The sequence below is a fragment of the Pelmatolapia mariae genome, linkage group LG3_W (genome assembly GCF_036321145.2).
Source record: "Pelmatolapia mariae isolate MD_Pm_ZW linkage group LG3_W, Pm_UMD_F_2, whole genome shotgun sequence".
In the NCBI taxonomy this organism is placed as follows: Eukaryota; Metazoa; Chordata; class Actinopteri; order Cichliformes; family Cichlidae; genus Pelmatolapia; species Pelmatolapia mariae.
This window is the reverse complement of record NC_086229.1, coordinates 70,040,289-70,055,289: the sequence shown is the minus strand read 5'-3', so window position 1 is coordinate 70,055,289 and position 15,001 is coordinate 70,040,289. Positions and strand designations below refer to the sequence as shown.

At 41.9% G+C, this 15,001-nt stretch overlaps 1 protein-coding gene across 1 annotated transcript in view; it reads right to left on the bottom strand.

Annotated features, from left to right (window-relative positions):
• LOC134618239 (neural cell adhesion molecule 2-like) overlaps window positions 1–15,001 on the bottom strand; it is an 84,884-nt gene that overhangs the window by 11,625 nt on the left and 58,258 nt on the right. The window lies entirely within an intron of this gene.

Here is a 15,001-nt window from a genome sequence, read left to right as displayed (position 1 = left end):
TACTTCTTCAAAAAAGTTACTGAGTTATGCAAACAACAAAGTTTTTTGCAGCTATTTTTTTTTTTATGCAGCCAAGGCATTTTTAAATAAACATTTCAAACTATTTACAGAACAATCAGGTGTTCTGCATCAAATCTGATGCCACACAAATTATTTGTGCCACTCCAAAAAATAATTTATGTCCACTATGAGATGAAGGAAAACAACAGCCTCATACCTGCAGGCAGGGGCGATTTTTGATTTCTGAAGGTTATGCAGAACAGGTACCAGAGGACAACCTAGAACGGACGGATGGCAGGAAATGGTATTTGCCGCACCACGGTGTTCTGCATCCGCAAAAGAAAAACCTTAGAGTGGTGTTTGACTGTGGAGCCAAGAACCAAGGAGTGTCGCTAAATAGCAAGCTCTTACAAGGTCCAGACTTGACCAGCACGTTAATTGGAGTTCTGACAAGATTTCGTAAAGAACCTGTTGTCATTGCAGCAGACATCAAAGCCATGTTTCATCAGGTTAAAATACCAGAGGAGGATCGAGATATGTTGAGATTCCTTTGGTGGCCCAACGGAGATTACACTCAAGCCATAGTTGAATATAGGATGACAGTACATGTGTTTGGAGCAACATCATCTCCCAGTTGTGCAAATTTTGCACTAAGGAAATGTGCTGAAGATCATAAACAACAGTTTAGCCTTCAAGCCGTGGATACAATGTTGAACAACTTTTACGTCGACGATTGTCTCGTCTCAGCAGCCACAGATGAGGATGCGATAGAGCTCTATCATGAACTCTGTGCCATATAAGATAAGATAAGATAGAACTTTATTAATCCCTCGGGTGGTTCCTCTGGGAAATTCGGTTTCCAAAAAAGCACAACACCGACAGAAGTTACAGAGCGTGAGGAGAATATTATATATACATATATACACACATATAAATACAGAGACATATATAGATAAAGAATAAAGAATACGAAGGGGATAAATAGAATAAATAAGAATAAAAAATAAAAATACAAGTGAAGAAAAAAATAAAAATAAAAATACAAGTGAATTGCACATTTCAAGTATTTCAAGTATTAAATTGTATTGCACTGTTGATTATTTAACAAAGTATTGCACAAAAAGTATTGCACAGTGAAGTGAAGAGGCACTACAGCTTCGTTGTTCCCCCCTCCTTTGTCCTCCTGTTTCTCCTCCCTCTCCCCTCCAGAGAGGAGTTAAACAGTCTGATGGCGTGTGGGACAAAGGAGTTTTTAAGTCTGTTTGTTCTTATCTTGGGGAGAAGCAACCTGTCACTGAACAGACTCTTCTGTTTGTTTATGGCCGTGTGCAGAGGATGCCCAGCATTGTCCATAATGTCCAGCAGCTTTTTTAGTGTCCTCTTCTCTGCCACTGACACCAGAGTGTCCAGTTTCATGCCGACCACAGAGCTAGCCTTCCTGATCAGTTTCTCCAGCCTGGATGAGTCCTTCTTTGCTGTGCTGCTCCCCCAGCACACTACAGCATAGAACAGTACTCCAGCAACCACTGACTGGTAAAACATCCTCAGGAGCTTCCTGCAGATGTTAAAAGACCTCAGCCTCCTGAGGAAGTACAGTCGGCTTTGGGCTTTTTTATACAGGTGCTCTGTGTTGCATGACCAGTCCAGTTTATTGTCCACCCACAGCCCGAGGTACTTGTACTTGTTGACCACCTCCACCTCTTCCCCCTCTATCTGAACCGGCACTGGACCTTCTCTGGACCTCCCGAAGTCCACAACCAGTTCCTTAGTCTTTGAGGTGTTGAGCTGCAGGTGGTTTGTGTTACTCCAAGTGACAAAGTTCCTCACCAGACTTCTGTACTCCTCTTCCTGATCATCCAAGATACACCCCATGATGGCTGTGTCATCTGCAAACTTCTGAATGTGGCATAATTCAGAGTTGTAGCAGAAGTCAGAGGTGTACAGGGTGAAGAGAAGAGGGGACAGCACAGTTCCCTGTGGTGCTCCTGTGCTGCTGACCACAGTGTCAGACGTGATGTTCTTCAGCCTGACGTACTGTGGTCTGTCAGTGAGGTAGTCGGAGATCCAAGCGACCAGGCAGGGGTCCACCTCCATCCTGTTCAGTTTTTCCTGAAGCAGACAGGGCCGGATGGTATTAAAGGCACTGGAAAAGTCAAGAAACAGGATCCTGACCGTGCCTTTTCCCCCATCCAGGTGTGAGTGGGCTCTATGCAGGAGGTACAGGATGGCATCCTCCACTCCGACACCCGCCTTGTATGCGAACTGTAGTGGGTCCTGGGCATGTTGTGCCTGTGGTCGGAGGAGGTTGAGGAAGAGCCGCTCCAGAGTCTTCATGAGATGTGACGTCAGTGCCACCGGTCGGAAGTCATTCAGCTCATTGGGCCGATTCTTTTTGGGGACCGGGACGATGCAGGATGTCTTCCAGAGGGCTGGCACTCTCCCCAGTCGCAGACTGAGGTTGAAGACTCGTTGTAGCGGCTCCCCAAGTTCAGCAGCACACGCCTTTAGCATCCTGGGACACACCTTGTCTGGGCCTGCTGCTTTCCTGGGGCGAAGCTTCCTCAGTTGTCTCCTGACCTGATCCACTGTGACACAGGAAAATGATTGGGAGGAGGGGGGGGAAGAAGATGTCTTGCTGCTGAGAGAGGAATTGGAAAAGGGGGGTGTCATAGTGTCGGGAAGGGGGGGAAGCGAGGGAGGTAGGAGAGTGGGGAGAGGGCTCTGTAGTAAAGGTGAGGGTGGGGGGGTTGTGGGCTGGTCAAACCTGTTGAAGAAGTTGTTGAGTTCGTTTGCCTTCTCCACAGTCCCCCCCACTGTGCTGTTCTTGGTGTTGTGGCCTGTGATGGTTTTCACACCATTCCAGACCTCCCTCATATTGTTCCTCTCCAACTTCAACTCCACCTTCCTCCTGTAGGTGTCCTTTGCTTCCCTCAGACAGCGTTTCACCTCCTGCTGTGCTGCTTTCATCTCCTCCTTCACTTTGCTCCTGAAAGCCTTCTTCTTCATGTTGAGAACAGCTTTGACTTCCTGTGTTACCCACGGTTTGTTATTAGGGTAACACCGTACCGTCTTAGCAGGGGCGACTGTGTCCACACAAAAGTTGAGGTAGTCTGTCAGACAGTGTGTCGCCCCCTCTATGTCCTCACCATGTGGGCTCAGGAGCACATCCCAGTCTGTGGTGTCATAGCAGTCTCTCAGAGCATCCTCCTTTTCTGGGGTCCATTTCCTGATGGAGCGTGTTGTGACAGGCTGCCTTCGGACGAGGGGTGTGTATTGTGGCTGTAGATAAACCAGGTTGTGGTCTGACTTCCCTAGTGGGGGGAGGGGGCTCTGTATGCATCTCTCACATTAGCATACAGTAGGTCAATTGTCCTGTTGCTCCTTGTGGGACAATTCAAAAACTGGTGAAAAGCAGCCAGAGTAGAATCCAGTGTGGCATGATTAAAGTCTCCAGATATAATAATGAAAGCCTCTGGGTTTTGTGTCTGAAGTCTTGCTGTGACTGTGTGTATTTTCTCACAGGCAGCTGCTGCGTCGGCCCTCGGAGGGATGTAAACACACACACAGATCACATGACTGAACTCCCGAGGTAGATAATATGGCCGCAAGCTAACAGCCAGCAGCTCCAGGTCCGTCCGGCATACTGAAACTTTAACGGAGACGTGTCCAGGGTTGCAGTATCTGTTGTTAACGTAGACAATGAGTCCCCCACCTCTGCTTTTCCCGCTGGCCTGCGTGTCCCTATCGGCTCTCACGGATGTGAAACCGCATAGGTCTACGTTAGCCTGTGGCGTTAGCTCGGTTAGCCACGTCTCCGTGAAGATAAACAGACTGCACTCACGGTATAGTCGGTGGTTGTTCAGAGCACACAGTTCGTCCATTTTATTCTGTAGCGAGTTCACGTTGCCCATTATCACTTTCGGGATTGATGGTTTGAATCGCCTCCGGTGATCCTCTTTCCTCGCTCCAGCCTTGCAGCCTCTGTAGCTCCTCTTTATCTCAGCCGGGATGTTGTGTCGCATGCCGGTCTGTGTCTTTGTTCTTAGTGCCAGCAGCTCCGCTCTCGAATAGATGAAGGAGCTGGTTCCAGAAGTTTTAAAAAGTGCATTATCCATCTTGTATCGCTATATCTAAGAGGTATAAGTAGAGTAACTTGAGGAAAGGGAAAAAAAGGTTGAAAGCCTAGTCTAAAAAAAGTTAAAGTTAAGAAAAAAGTGCGGTGTTGCAGAGCTACTTGGAAAGGCTGCCGTCACTCCAGCGCCATCTTAATCATATGCTTATCTCTAAATATGCCATCTCTAAATATGCTTGAAAGGAGGCTTTCCATTGAACAAGTGGATAAGTAAAAAATGGGCGATTTTAGCCCATTTTGGGGGTGGTCTATCTATGTGGGAGGCTGTGGCTCCGGTGGTAGAGCAGATCAGCTACTGATTGGAAGGTTGGTGGTTCGATTCCTGGCTCCCCCAGTCTGCATGCCAAATATCCTTGGGCAAGATATTAACCCCAAATTGCCTTCCGATGCATTCATCGGAGTGTGAATGCGTGTGAATGCTTATTAGTTGCACTTGACTTTAGAAGTGCTTGTATAAGTGGGTGTGAATGGGTGAATGAGGCATGTTGTATAGAGCGCTTTGAGTACTCCGGGAGAGTAGAAAAGCGCTATATAAGAATCAGTCCATTTACCATTTATCAACACAATTTAAAAACTGGTATAAAGTCCACACTTTTTCCGTCCATTGTTCCGTCTGTCTTGCTCACATCTCCAATGGTTGTACACGTTGTCATTAACGTGGCTTCACTCCACATCAGCCACGCCGGTTTGCCAGCTCAAACACCGGTGTCGGCACATGAGGATGCTGTCATAGCCTGTCAAACACGTTGATTGGATGCGTATATACGAATGTGAATCGCATCATTGGCTGGACTATGGGATAAGGTGGCATCGTTCTAATCCCATACGGGAGCAGCCAGTCACTTACTGACTCACACTGCCAAACAGAATTGTTAAAGTATTAATTTTAATTTCAATTCAGGTTAGATTTTTTTTGTGCGCAACGCAGATTTTCTGTGCGCAGAGACTGTGCCAGTGGTGCGCAATTGCGCACGTGCGCAGCTTAGAGGGAACATTGACTGGCAGTATAATTAACTTTGAAGGAAATAACCTAAATAGTAGAAAAGTAAAACTTTAAAACACAAAGAAATCCAGAAAAACACAATAAACTCAAAAAGCATGGTCAAATGATTAAGAATCGTGAAAAAGCAGCCCCTTCATTATCAGATACGCAGGCTCTTCATGCTGCTTTACCTGTAACTGTTTGTTTAAGAGTCTGTAATGAGATTAAACAGATAACATCACAGATGGAAATCTTATGAGTCCACCCTTCATTTCCTTAAATCTACTCTCTAAATCACGTGTCAAAGTCAAGGCCCGCCGGCCACATCCGGCCTGGCGTACATTTATATCCGGCCCGCGAGATCATTTTATATAGATGTATTATTATTGTTATGCATGGCCCGGCAATATGAGGCGCTAATAACAAACTTCCATAATGCAGCGCTGCAGCCTCCTTGCTGAGCTAGGCTAACTGGGAACATTCCCACGTCAAGCTAACCGCTCACAATGGTGGAGAGAAAAGTTGATTCTGAAAGCAGAGCCTTTCAGCGCCAGTGGGTGACTGAATATATGTTTACAGACATTGCTGGGAAACCCGTGTGTCTTATTAGTGGAGCTAATGTGGCTGTAATTAAGGAATTCAATTTAAGACGGCACTACGAGACAAAAACCTAAATGCAGAGCAGAAACTACAGACAGTAGAAGAGCTAAAGAAGAATCTGACATTTCAGCAGACTTTTTTCACCAGAGCAAAATCACAAAGTGAAGCTGTTGTGAAAGCAAGTTTTATTGTAGCAGAGGAGCCAAATCAGCCCGGTACCACTCTGAAGAGCTGCATGATGAAGGTGTGCGATGTCTTGTATCCAGACAAAACACAGATTTTGGCAAATGTGAGCCTGAGCAGAAATTACGATTGCTGATCGGGTTTGTGAGATGGCCACTGATTTAAGAACACAGTTGTGTGAAAGAAGCAAAAACTTTATTGCATACTCTCTGTGGATGAAAGTATAGACATGATGGACATTGCACAGCTGGCCATCTTCATCCGTGGAGAGGAAATATTGAACATTAAAATCGATGCACAGGACAACGACAGGAAAAGACATTTTTTAAAACGTATGTCAAAGTGTAACCGATATGAAACTGCCCTGGGACAAACTTGTTGGAATTACAACAGATGGAGCGCCGGTGTTGTGCGGTGAAAAAAGCGGACTAGTCAGCAGGATGCGAGTAAAGATGCAGGAGGAGAACTGTACCGGTGAGTTAACAGCATATCACTGCATCATACACCAGGAAAGGCTGTGTGGTAAAGTCCTAAAAATGGAGCATGTAATGATCACCGTAACGCAAACCGTAAATTTTATCTGAGCTAAAAGTTTAAATCACCGTCAATTTCAGTCTTTTATGTGGGAAATAGATTCAGAGTTTGCCGACATTCCTTATCATTCAGAGGTCCGTCGGCTGAGTTGGGGAAAAGTTCTCAATAGAGTTTTTGAGCTCAGCAAGGAAATCTGTCAGTTCATGGACATGGCATGTATGATGCGGTGAAGGCATTTCAAGTGAAGCTGTCACAAATGCACCAGTGCAACCTGCCTCACTCTCCCTGTTGCCAAGTAATGTTGAACCAAGTCAGCGGACTTTCCTGAACTGCACCTGTGCAGATTCAGATGGAGCTGCAGTGTAATGATACACTCAAGGGAAAGTACGACACTGAATGGCACGCACAGTTTATTAGTTCATTTCCTGAAGCAATGCCCCAGCTCCGTCTACATGCGGCTCGAACCTTGTGTATGCTTTCATTTATTTTTTCTGGGGTTTTTGGCAGCATGTTCATATTTCTAACTTGCATAATTTTGACAGGATATTTAAAGTTACAGGTTTTTATTATTTTTTTTATTTATTTAATCTGGAATAATATTCCTGTCCATTTTTATTCATATTTATGTTTAAAAAACATTGTTTTAGTGCGTTCAATAAATGTTTATCTTGTTTGGCCGCAACCTAAAGTGTGCCTTGAGTTTTGGCCCCCTGTGCAATTGAGTTTGACACCCCTGCTTTAGGGCTATGTCTGTAGCATTCTGCCTTTAGCTTTGCACAACATCAACAACAACAAAGAGCTCTCTCACCCAGGAAACACACAGTCACACAGAGAGCGTGTCACCCTGTAATCAAGGCAACCGCTGCCGCTTGGAACAACAGAACGTAGCTGTCAAACAAAACCCAAACAGTCCTGACCCGCCACAATATGAAACAGGAAAATACCGCCCTGTAATCCATTTATTTCAGCAAAGTAACTGTATTCTAAATATATCTTTTTAAACTGTAACTGTAACGGAATACTCATATTTTGTATTTTAAATATGTAACGGTAAATATGTAACATGTATTCCATTACTCCCCAACACTGAAGATACCTAAAACCTTCCCAGGTTGTAACTATCTGATATTTGTTGAAAGGTATGTAATCCTTTTTCAGAGCATATTATCCAATATGCGGTAGTGCCAAGGTTGCACTAAGCCTTGGCCCCTTCATTTCTATCTAATTGCAGTCTCTCATACCTTATTCTTGACCTCTGTTTTCCCCATGAAATTTGAAAACATTGTATTCCATTCAATTGCCTGTAGGACACCTCAGCAAGGAACGTCAGGAATAGATAGAGCATTTTAGGTAGTACCATCATTTTTATTAATTCAATCCTGTTATGCATATTCATTGACATTAGCAGCCATCAGTCGAGATCTGCTGTATTGCTAACTGTTAGGGGGATATAGTTAAGTTTACAAATGTCAGCTGATTCTTTTGGCAGTTGGACCCCTAAATATTTAATTAGGTTTTTATTCCAATTACCCTTCAGGAGTTTAAGGATGTATTTGTTTGTTTTATAATTAAAGGTAAAAATCTGAATTTTGTGAAGGTTTAATATGTAACCAGCAGAGATGGGCAGTAACGCGTTACTTGTAACAATGGATAATATATCGAGTGCGGGAAGTACGTTTAAAGCGTGGAAGTACAGACCTTATTTTGATTTTGATTCCATAAAAAGTGACAAAAACATTAGCGTGGGAAGAAAACTTCTTCTTACAGCGAAAAAACCCCCCTGAACTTCCAAGCTGTTAGGATGCCTGGATCGTTGACCCAGGGTTTTGAGTTTGTTATATAGTTTATCATTTCTAGTCTTTGGTTTCTTAAGTTCTGTCTTATGGTTTATGTCTCTGTGTTCTCTAGTTGCTGTCTCATTGTGTCCAGTCAGAGTCTGTGTCTGTAGTTCAGTCTGTGTTTTGTTTCCTGTTTTATTTTGAAGGTCCATGTCTGATGTCAATGTATCTGGTTTTGCTTCCCCTTGTCTCGTTAGGCCTGATTTGCCCCAGCTGTGTTTCCTTCCTGTTGTCCATTCCCTGATTGCTCCCTCTGTGTATTTAAGCCCTGTGTTTCAGTTTGTCATTGTCGTGATCTACCATTATCTTGCTGTGTGTTCTGTCTGCTCGTGTAAGTTATTTGGATTCTTACTTTTGTTCTGTTTGAGTTCAGCATTAAAGCTGTTTGAGTTTACGTTTGTCACTGGAGTCTGCACAAACAAAAGCAAGCACCGAGTGTGCTACAACGTAACGGGAAATTTACAGAGAAACTCGCGGATTCTTCCACTCCCGCAGCACACCTGCACCAGGGCAAACCTCCGCCCACCCCACTCCTGCTTTGCAGGTGAAAATAGAGCAACAGGACCGCTAGTCTTTGATTTTATTTATTTTCTGCTGTGTTTTATTTGCATCTATTTGAAAGAGTGAGTGTAAACAAAATAAAATATGTTATTTTATGTGCTGGAATGTGCAGAAAAAAGGTTTAAATGTTAAACAAATTTCTTCCAGGCAGAGAATGTTGCATATAATAAAATTTTTGCTTGATGCATAAAGTTAAAAGATTAAAACTAATAAAACAAGTTTTAAAAAGAGATTTTTTTTTTTCATTTGATTACATTTTGTATGATGGATTATGCAGAAATAGTAGAAGTGGGCTGAAAGATCTATCGCTTTATCACCTATTCAGGTTGTAAATCATGTTTTTAAAAAGTAAGTAAAATAAGTAATTTTGATAATAAGTAATCAGTAAAGTAACAGGATTAATTTTGGGGGAAGTAATCAGTAATTAATAACTAATTAATTTTTTCAAGTAACTTGACCAACACTGGTAACCAGTATATGAGCCAAATGTATTAAGCAGAGATACTAGTGTTGGTAGGCTAGTATAGGGTTTAGTAAAGATCACCAGGACATCATCTGCATAAAGACAGACCTTATACTCTGTGCCGTGAATAGTAACACCTTAAACTTTCTCGCGTTATCGAATGGCCTGTACCAGCGGTTCAATAAACAGAGCAGGGCTAAGAGAGCAGCCGTGTCTGCATGAAACTGAGTCTGACAGGTTCCTATTCACTATTATCTTGTAGGAGAGCTGTAGTAGACAGCTGATCATCTGGTTGTTAAAACCAAAACTTTTTAGAACCAAATATAAAAACTCCCATCTAACAGAGTCAAATGCCTTTTCCGTGTGAAGGCAAATAACTATTGACTCTCTGTTTGTCATGTGAGTAATATGATGAAGTGCCTGTCATACGTTATCATGGGTTTTCCTGTTCTTTACAAATCCTATCTGATCACTGTCTATAAATTCGGGGATTATATTTTCTAATTATTGGCCAGTATTGTCACAAAATATAATATTTAGTACTGATATAGGTGTGTAGGAGTTACATTCAGTTTTGTTTTTTCCAGACTTTGATATTACAGAGATAAGAGCTTGTCTCCAAGATAATAGTAGTTTGCCGCCTACCAGGACATAGTTAAAGCAGGATTTCAGTAACGTTTAACATGTTCTGTTGTCTCTTTCTCTTTAATCTCACTCACACTCCTGTCACAGTGTTAGTCAGATTAGTCAGATTATTAATCATCTAGAGTACCTAAAACAACAATTATATTGTAAAAGGTGATCTTAAGTTCCTACAAACAGCTGCTGAATATGAAGCTCCAACACAAAAACACTCATAGATTTAGTCTAAGGAGCTTGGAAAGAAAAGCGTCTGGACTTCTTTGAGTTGCTTGAAGACGTTTCACCTCTAATCCGAGAAGCTTCATCAGTTCTAGGGTCAGAAGGCGGACAGTCCCAGGTTTAAACCCAGTGGAAGTTTCCCCCCAAAGAGAGACAAAAGGACCCCTTGATGATCCTCTACCTAATCACATGAGCCAAGGTTTGAAAACGGGTGTGGATCACAATCAGCCAGGGTTTCGCGTGAGCTCATTGTGAAACCTGGCCCCACCCTATCATGCGATTTCCTGAAGTCAGATGGCCCAGGATGTGAGTGGGTCTCAAAACTGGATTACTAATGATGACACACAAGGTTGTAGGAAGGTACAGGATACATGACACAGTGATGCTGATGCTATCAGACTTTCCGTAACCACTCCACGTACAACAGCCCAGATCAGCAAACAGTCACTGCTCAGCAGTGTTGGTCTAGTTACTTGTAATCAGTAATTAGTAATTAATTACTGATTACTTCTCCAAAAAGTAATCACATAATTTTACTGATGACTTATTTTCAAAAGTAATTAGTTACTTAGTTACTTTAAAAAAAACATGATACACAATCTGAATAGATAATAAAGCAATAGACCTTTAGTCCAATTCTATTTTTATGCATAATCCATTATATAAAATGTAATTACATTTTTTTAAAAAGTATATATAAAAGTTTCATTAGTTTTAATCTTTTAACTTTATGCATCAAGCACAAGTTAAATTATGAAGAAATTGTTGAACATTTAAACCTATATCATTCCAGGACATAAAATAAAATATGTTTTTGTGTTTACACTCAAACTTTCAAATAAATGCAAGTAAAACTCAGCAGAAAATAAATAAACTCAAAGACTCAGCGGCTTTCAGGTTTATATAGTGGATTGTCATTTATGCTTAGAAATATCTACTCATATATACTTAGAGTTTTATAATTAGTTGTAGATTGATAGAGTCTCCAAAAGTTGATTCTGTTCATCTGGACGTAGCGTTTTGTGGGAAAAACGTTTCGTCATTCATCCAAGTGACTTCTTCAGTCTCAGCTGACTGCAGGTTTCCCCAAACTTATAAACAGTACATTTGCATAATGACTGAAACCAGCCCACTGAAGGAACAATGGGCTGTGAGGTCAGTTCCTTAATCATAATTGTGCAAATTCCCATGACCATTGATCAACAACCACCGACCAAAACTCACTGATAAAAGACCACTGATCAATGGCCATGAGTACCATTCACAGAGAGTTAGGGAATGGCTGCAATCACAGCATTTTTTTTTTGAGATTTACTTTCCTGGATGAATGAGAATGCATCAAGACGTAGATTGATAGAGCTTTGATCTTAGTAGTCTGTGGAGACTCTGTGTGCCTCCCAGAGCACTCTGGCATGCACACACAACTTAAGGTCAGGAGAGAGGTTATATCTGCTCTTACTGATATATGGTATAGCAAACACACATATATTTAAGTCTGTTTAAGTCTAAGTGCCTTTTGTTTAGATGAACTGCTGGACTTCCAGACCAGCCGGTTTAGGGAAGTCATTTATGGGGTCACACTCTGAGCATTTCAGAGATCTTTTGGGGACAAGTAGTTACTGGTTACAGATAAATGTCATGTGGAGTTATTAGAAAGCATTTGATTTAATGTTGGCCTGTTTATCTGTTAAAATAAATCAAATGAAATGAACAAAGAAGAAAATCACCTCTACCCAGAAAAGAAATGGATTGAGTGTTCGCTGGTGGATTTTCCTGTCGTGTTTGGGTCAAATCTGAGCAGTTTAGAACTTAAAACCTCCTGCTGCTGATCTTAACTTGAACTTAAAACACTCATCAATATTTTGTTTTACATCCTGACTCCGTGGTATAATTCTCAAACACGTAGCCTAAAGCAGATAACTCGTAAGCTGGAGAGGAAATGGCGTGTCACAAATTTAGAGGATCATCATTTAGCCTGGAGAAATAATTTGCTGCTTTATAAGAAAGCCCTCCGCAAAGCCAGAACATCTTACTATTCGTCACTGATTGAAGAAAATAAGAACAACCCCAGGTTTCTCTTCAGCACTGTAGCCAGGCTGACAAAAAGTCAGAGCTCTACTGAGCCAACCATCCCTTTAACGTTAACTAGTAATGACTTCATGAACTTCTTCACAAATAAAATTTCTATCATTAGAGAAAAAAATACCAATAATCATCCCACAGATGTAATATTATCTACAGCTACTTTTAGTACCATTGATGTTAAGTTAGACTCTTTTTCTCCAATTGATCTTTCTGAGTTAACTTCAATAATTACTTCCTCCAAACCATCAACGTGTCTTTTAGACCCCATTCCTACAAAACTGCTCAAAGAAGTCCTGCCATTAATTAATTCTTCAATCTTAAATATGATCAACCTATCTCTAATAACCGGCTATGTACCACAGGCCTTCAAGGTGGCTGTAGTTAAACCTTTACTTAAAAAGCAATCTCTAGACCCAGCTGTCTTAGCTAATTATAGGCCAATCTCCAACCTTCCTTTCATATCAAAAATCCTTGAAAGAGTAGTTGTCAAACAGCTAACAGATCATCTGCAGAGGAATGGCTTATTTGAAGAGTTTCAGTCAGGTTTCAGAGCTCATCACAGCACAGAAACAGCTTTAGTGAAGGTTACAAATGATCTTCTTATGGCCTCTGACAGTGGACTCATCTCTGTGCTTGTCCTGCTAGACCTTAGTGCTGCGTTTGATACTGTTGACCATAATATCCTATTAGAGCGATTAGAACATGCTGTAGGTATTACAGGTACTGCGCTGCAGTGGTTTGTGTCATATCTATCCAATAGACTCCAATTTGTTCAAGTAAATGGAGAGTCCTCTTCACCCACTAAGGTCAATTATGGAGTTCCACAGGGCTCAGTGCTAGGACCAATTCTGTTTACATTATACATGCTTCCCCTAGGCAGCATCATTAGAAGACATAGCATAAATTTTCACTGCTATGCAGATGATACGCAGCTCTATCGATCCATGAAGCCAGGTAACACACACCAATTAGTTAAACTGCAGGAATGTCTTAAAGACATAAAGACCTGGATGGCCGCTAACTTTCTGCTTCTTAATTCAGATAAAACTGAGGTTATTGTACTCGGCCCTGAAAATCTTAGAAATATGGTATCTAAGCAGATCCTTACTCTGGATGGCATTACCTTGGCCTCCAGTAATGCTGTGAGGAACCTTGGAGTCATTTTTGACCAGGACATGTCCTTCAGCGCACATATTAAACAAAATATGTAAGACTGCTTTCTTCCATTTGCGCAACATCTCTAAAATTAGAAACATCCTGTCTCAGAGTGATGCTGAAAAACTAGTTCATGCATTCATTACTTCCAGGCTGGACTACTGCAATTCATTATTATCAGGATGTCCTAAAAACACGCTGAAAAGCCTTCAGTTAATCCAAAATGCTGCAGCAAGGGTACTGACAGGGACTAGAAAGAGAGAGCATATTTCTCCTGTTTTGGCTTCCCTTCATTGGCTTCCTGTTAAATCCAGAATTGAATTCAAAATCCTGCTCCTCACATACAAGGTCTTAAACAATCAGGCCCCATCTTATCTTAATGACCTTGGAGTACCATATCACCCTATTAGAGCACTTCGCTCTTGCTCTGCAGGCCTACTTGCTGTCCCTAGAGTTTTTAAAAGTAGAATGGGAGGGAGAGCCTTCAGTTTTCAGGCTCCTCTTCTGTGGAACCAGCTTCCAGTTTGGATTCGGGAGACAGACACTATCTCTACTTTCAAGATTAGGCTTAAAACTTTCCTTTTTGCTAAAGCATATAGTTAGGGTTGGACCAGGTGACCCTGAATCCTCCCTTAGTTATGCTGCAATAGACGTAGGCTGCCGGGGATTCCCATGATGCATTGAGTTTTTCCTTTCCAGTCACCTTTCTCACTCACTATGTGTTAATAGACCTCTCTGCATCGAATCATATCTGTTATTAATCTCTGTCTCTCTTCCACAGCATGTCTTTCATTCTGTTTTCCTTCTTTCACCCCAACCGGTCGCAGCAGATGGCCGCCCCTCCCTGAGCCTGGTTCTGCCGGAGGTTTCTTCCTGTTAAAAGGGAGTTTTTCCTTCCCACTGTCGCCAAAGTGCTTGCTCATAGGGGGTCATATGATTGTTGGGTTTTTCTCTGTATTTATTATTGTGCAATCTACTGTACAATATAAAGCGCCTTGAGGTGACTTTTGTTGTGATTTGGCGCTATATAAATAAAACTGAATTGAATTGAATTGAATCCTTACATCCTAAGGCCTTATGACATCCTCCACACTATGCGCTTGAACATATCACACTAATTATCACCTCTTTCACTGAATTTTGAGTGTTTTAATCAACGTTGTTACTAGAGATGGACCGATCCGATATCACGTATCGGTATCGGTCCGTTACTGACGTAAATTATTGGATCGGATATCGGAGAGAAATAAAAAATGTAATCCGATCCATTAAATATGAAAAAAGCACCTCACAAAACTTGCGACATGGCGTAACTCGCCTCATAACCGTAGCATGTCGGAGCAGTATGCGTCACGTGATAGAGTGGCTGTGTGTATTTGTAGCCTCGCTACCAACCCGGCATTTCATCTCCGAGGAAGTTATCCCAGAGAGAAGTAAAGCAAGTGTGTAAGTTCATCTCTGAATGTTTGTAAAGCATTCCCACGCTAAGCTTAACAACCGATATATTGAGCGACTGACTCTTCTCTCTCCCTCCCTCTCCTGCTGCTACTTCAATCATGAAACTGTTCAATGATCAGCTGATCGGCTTTTCTGTCGCGACTCCAGTT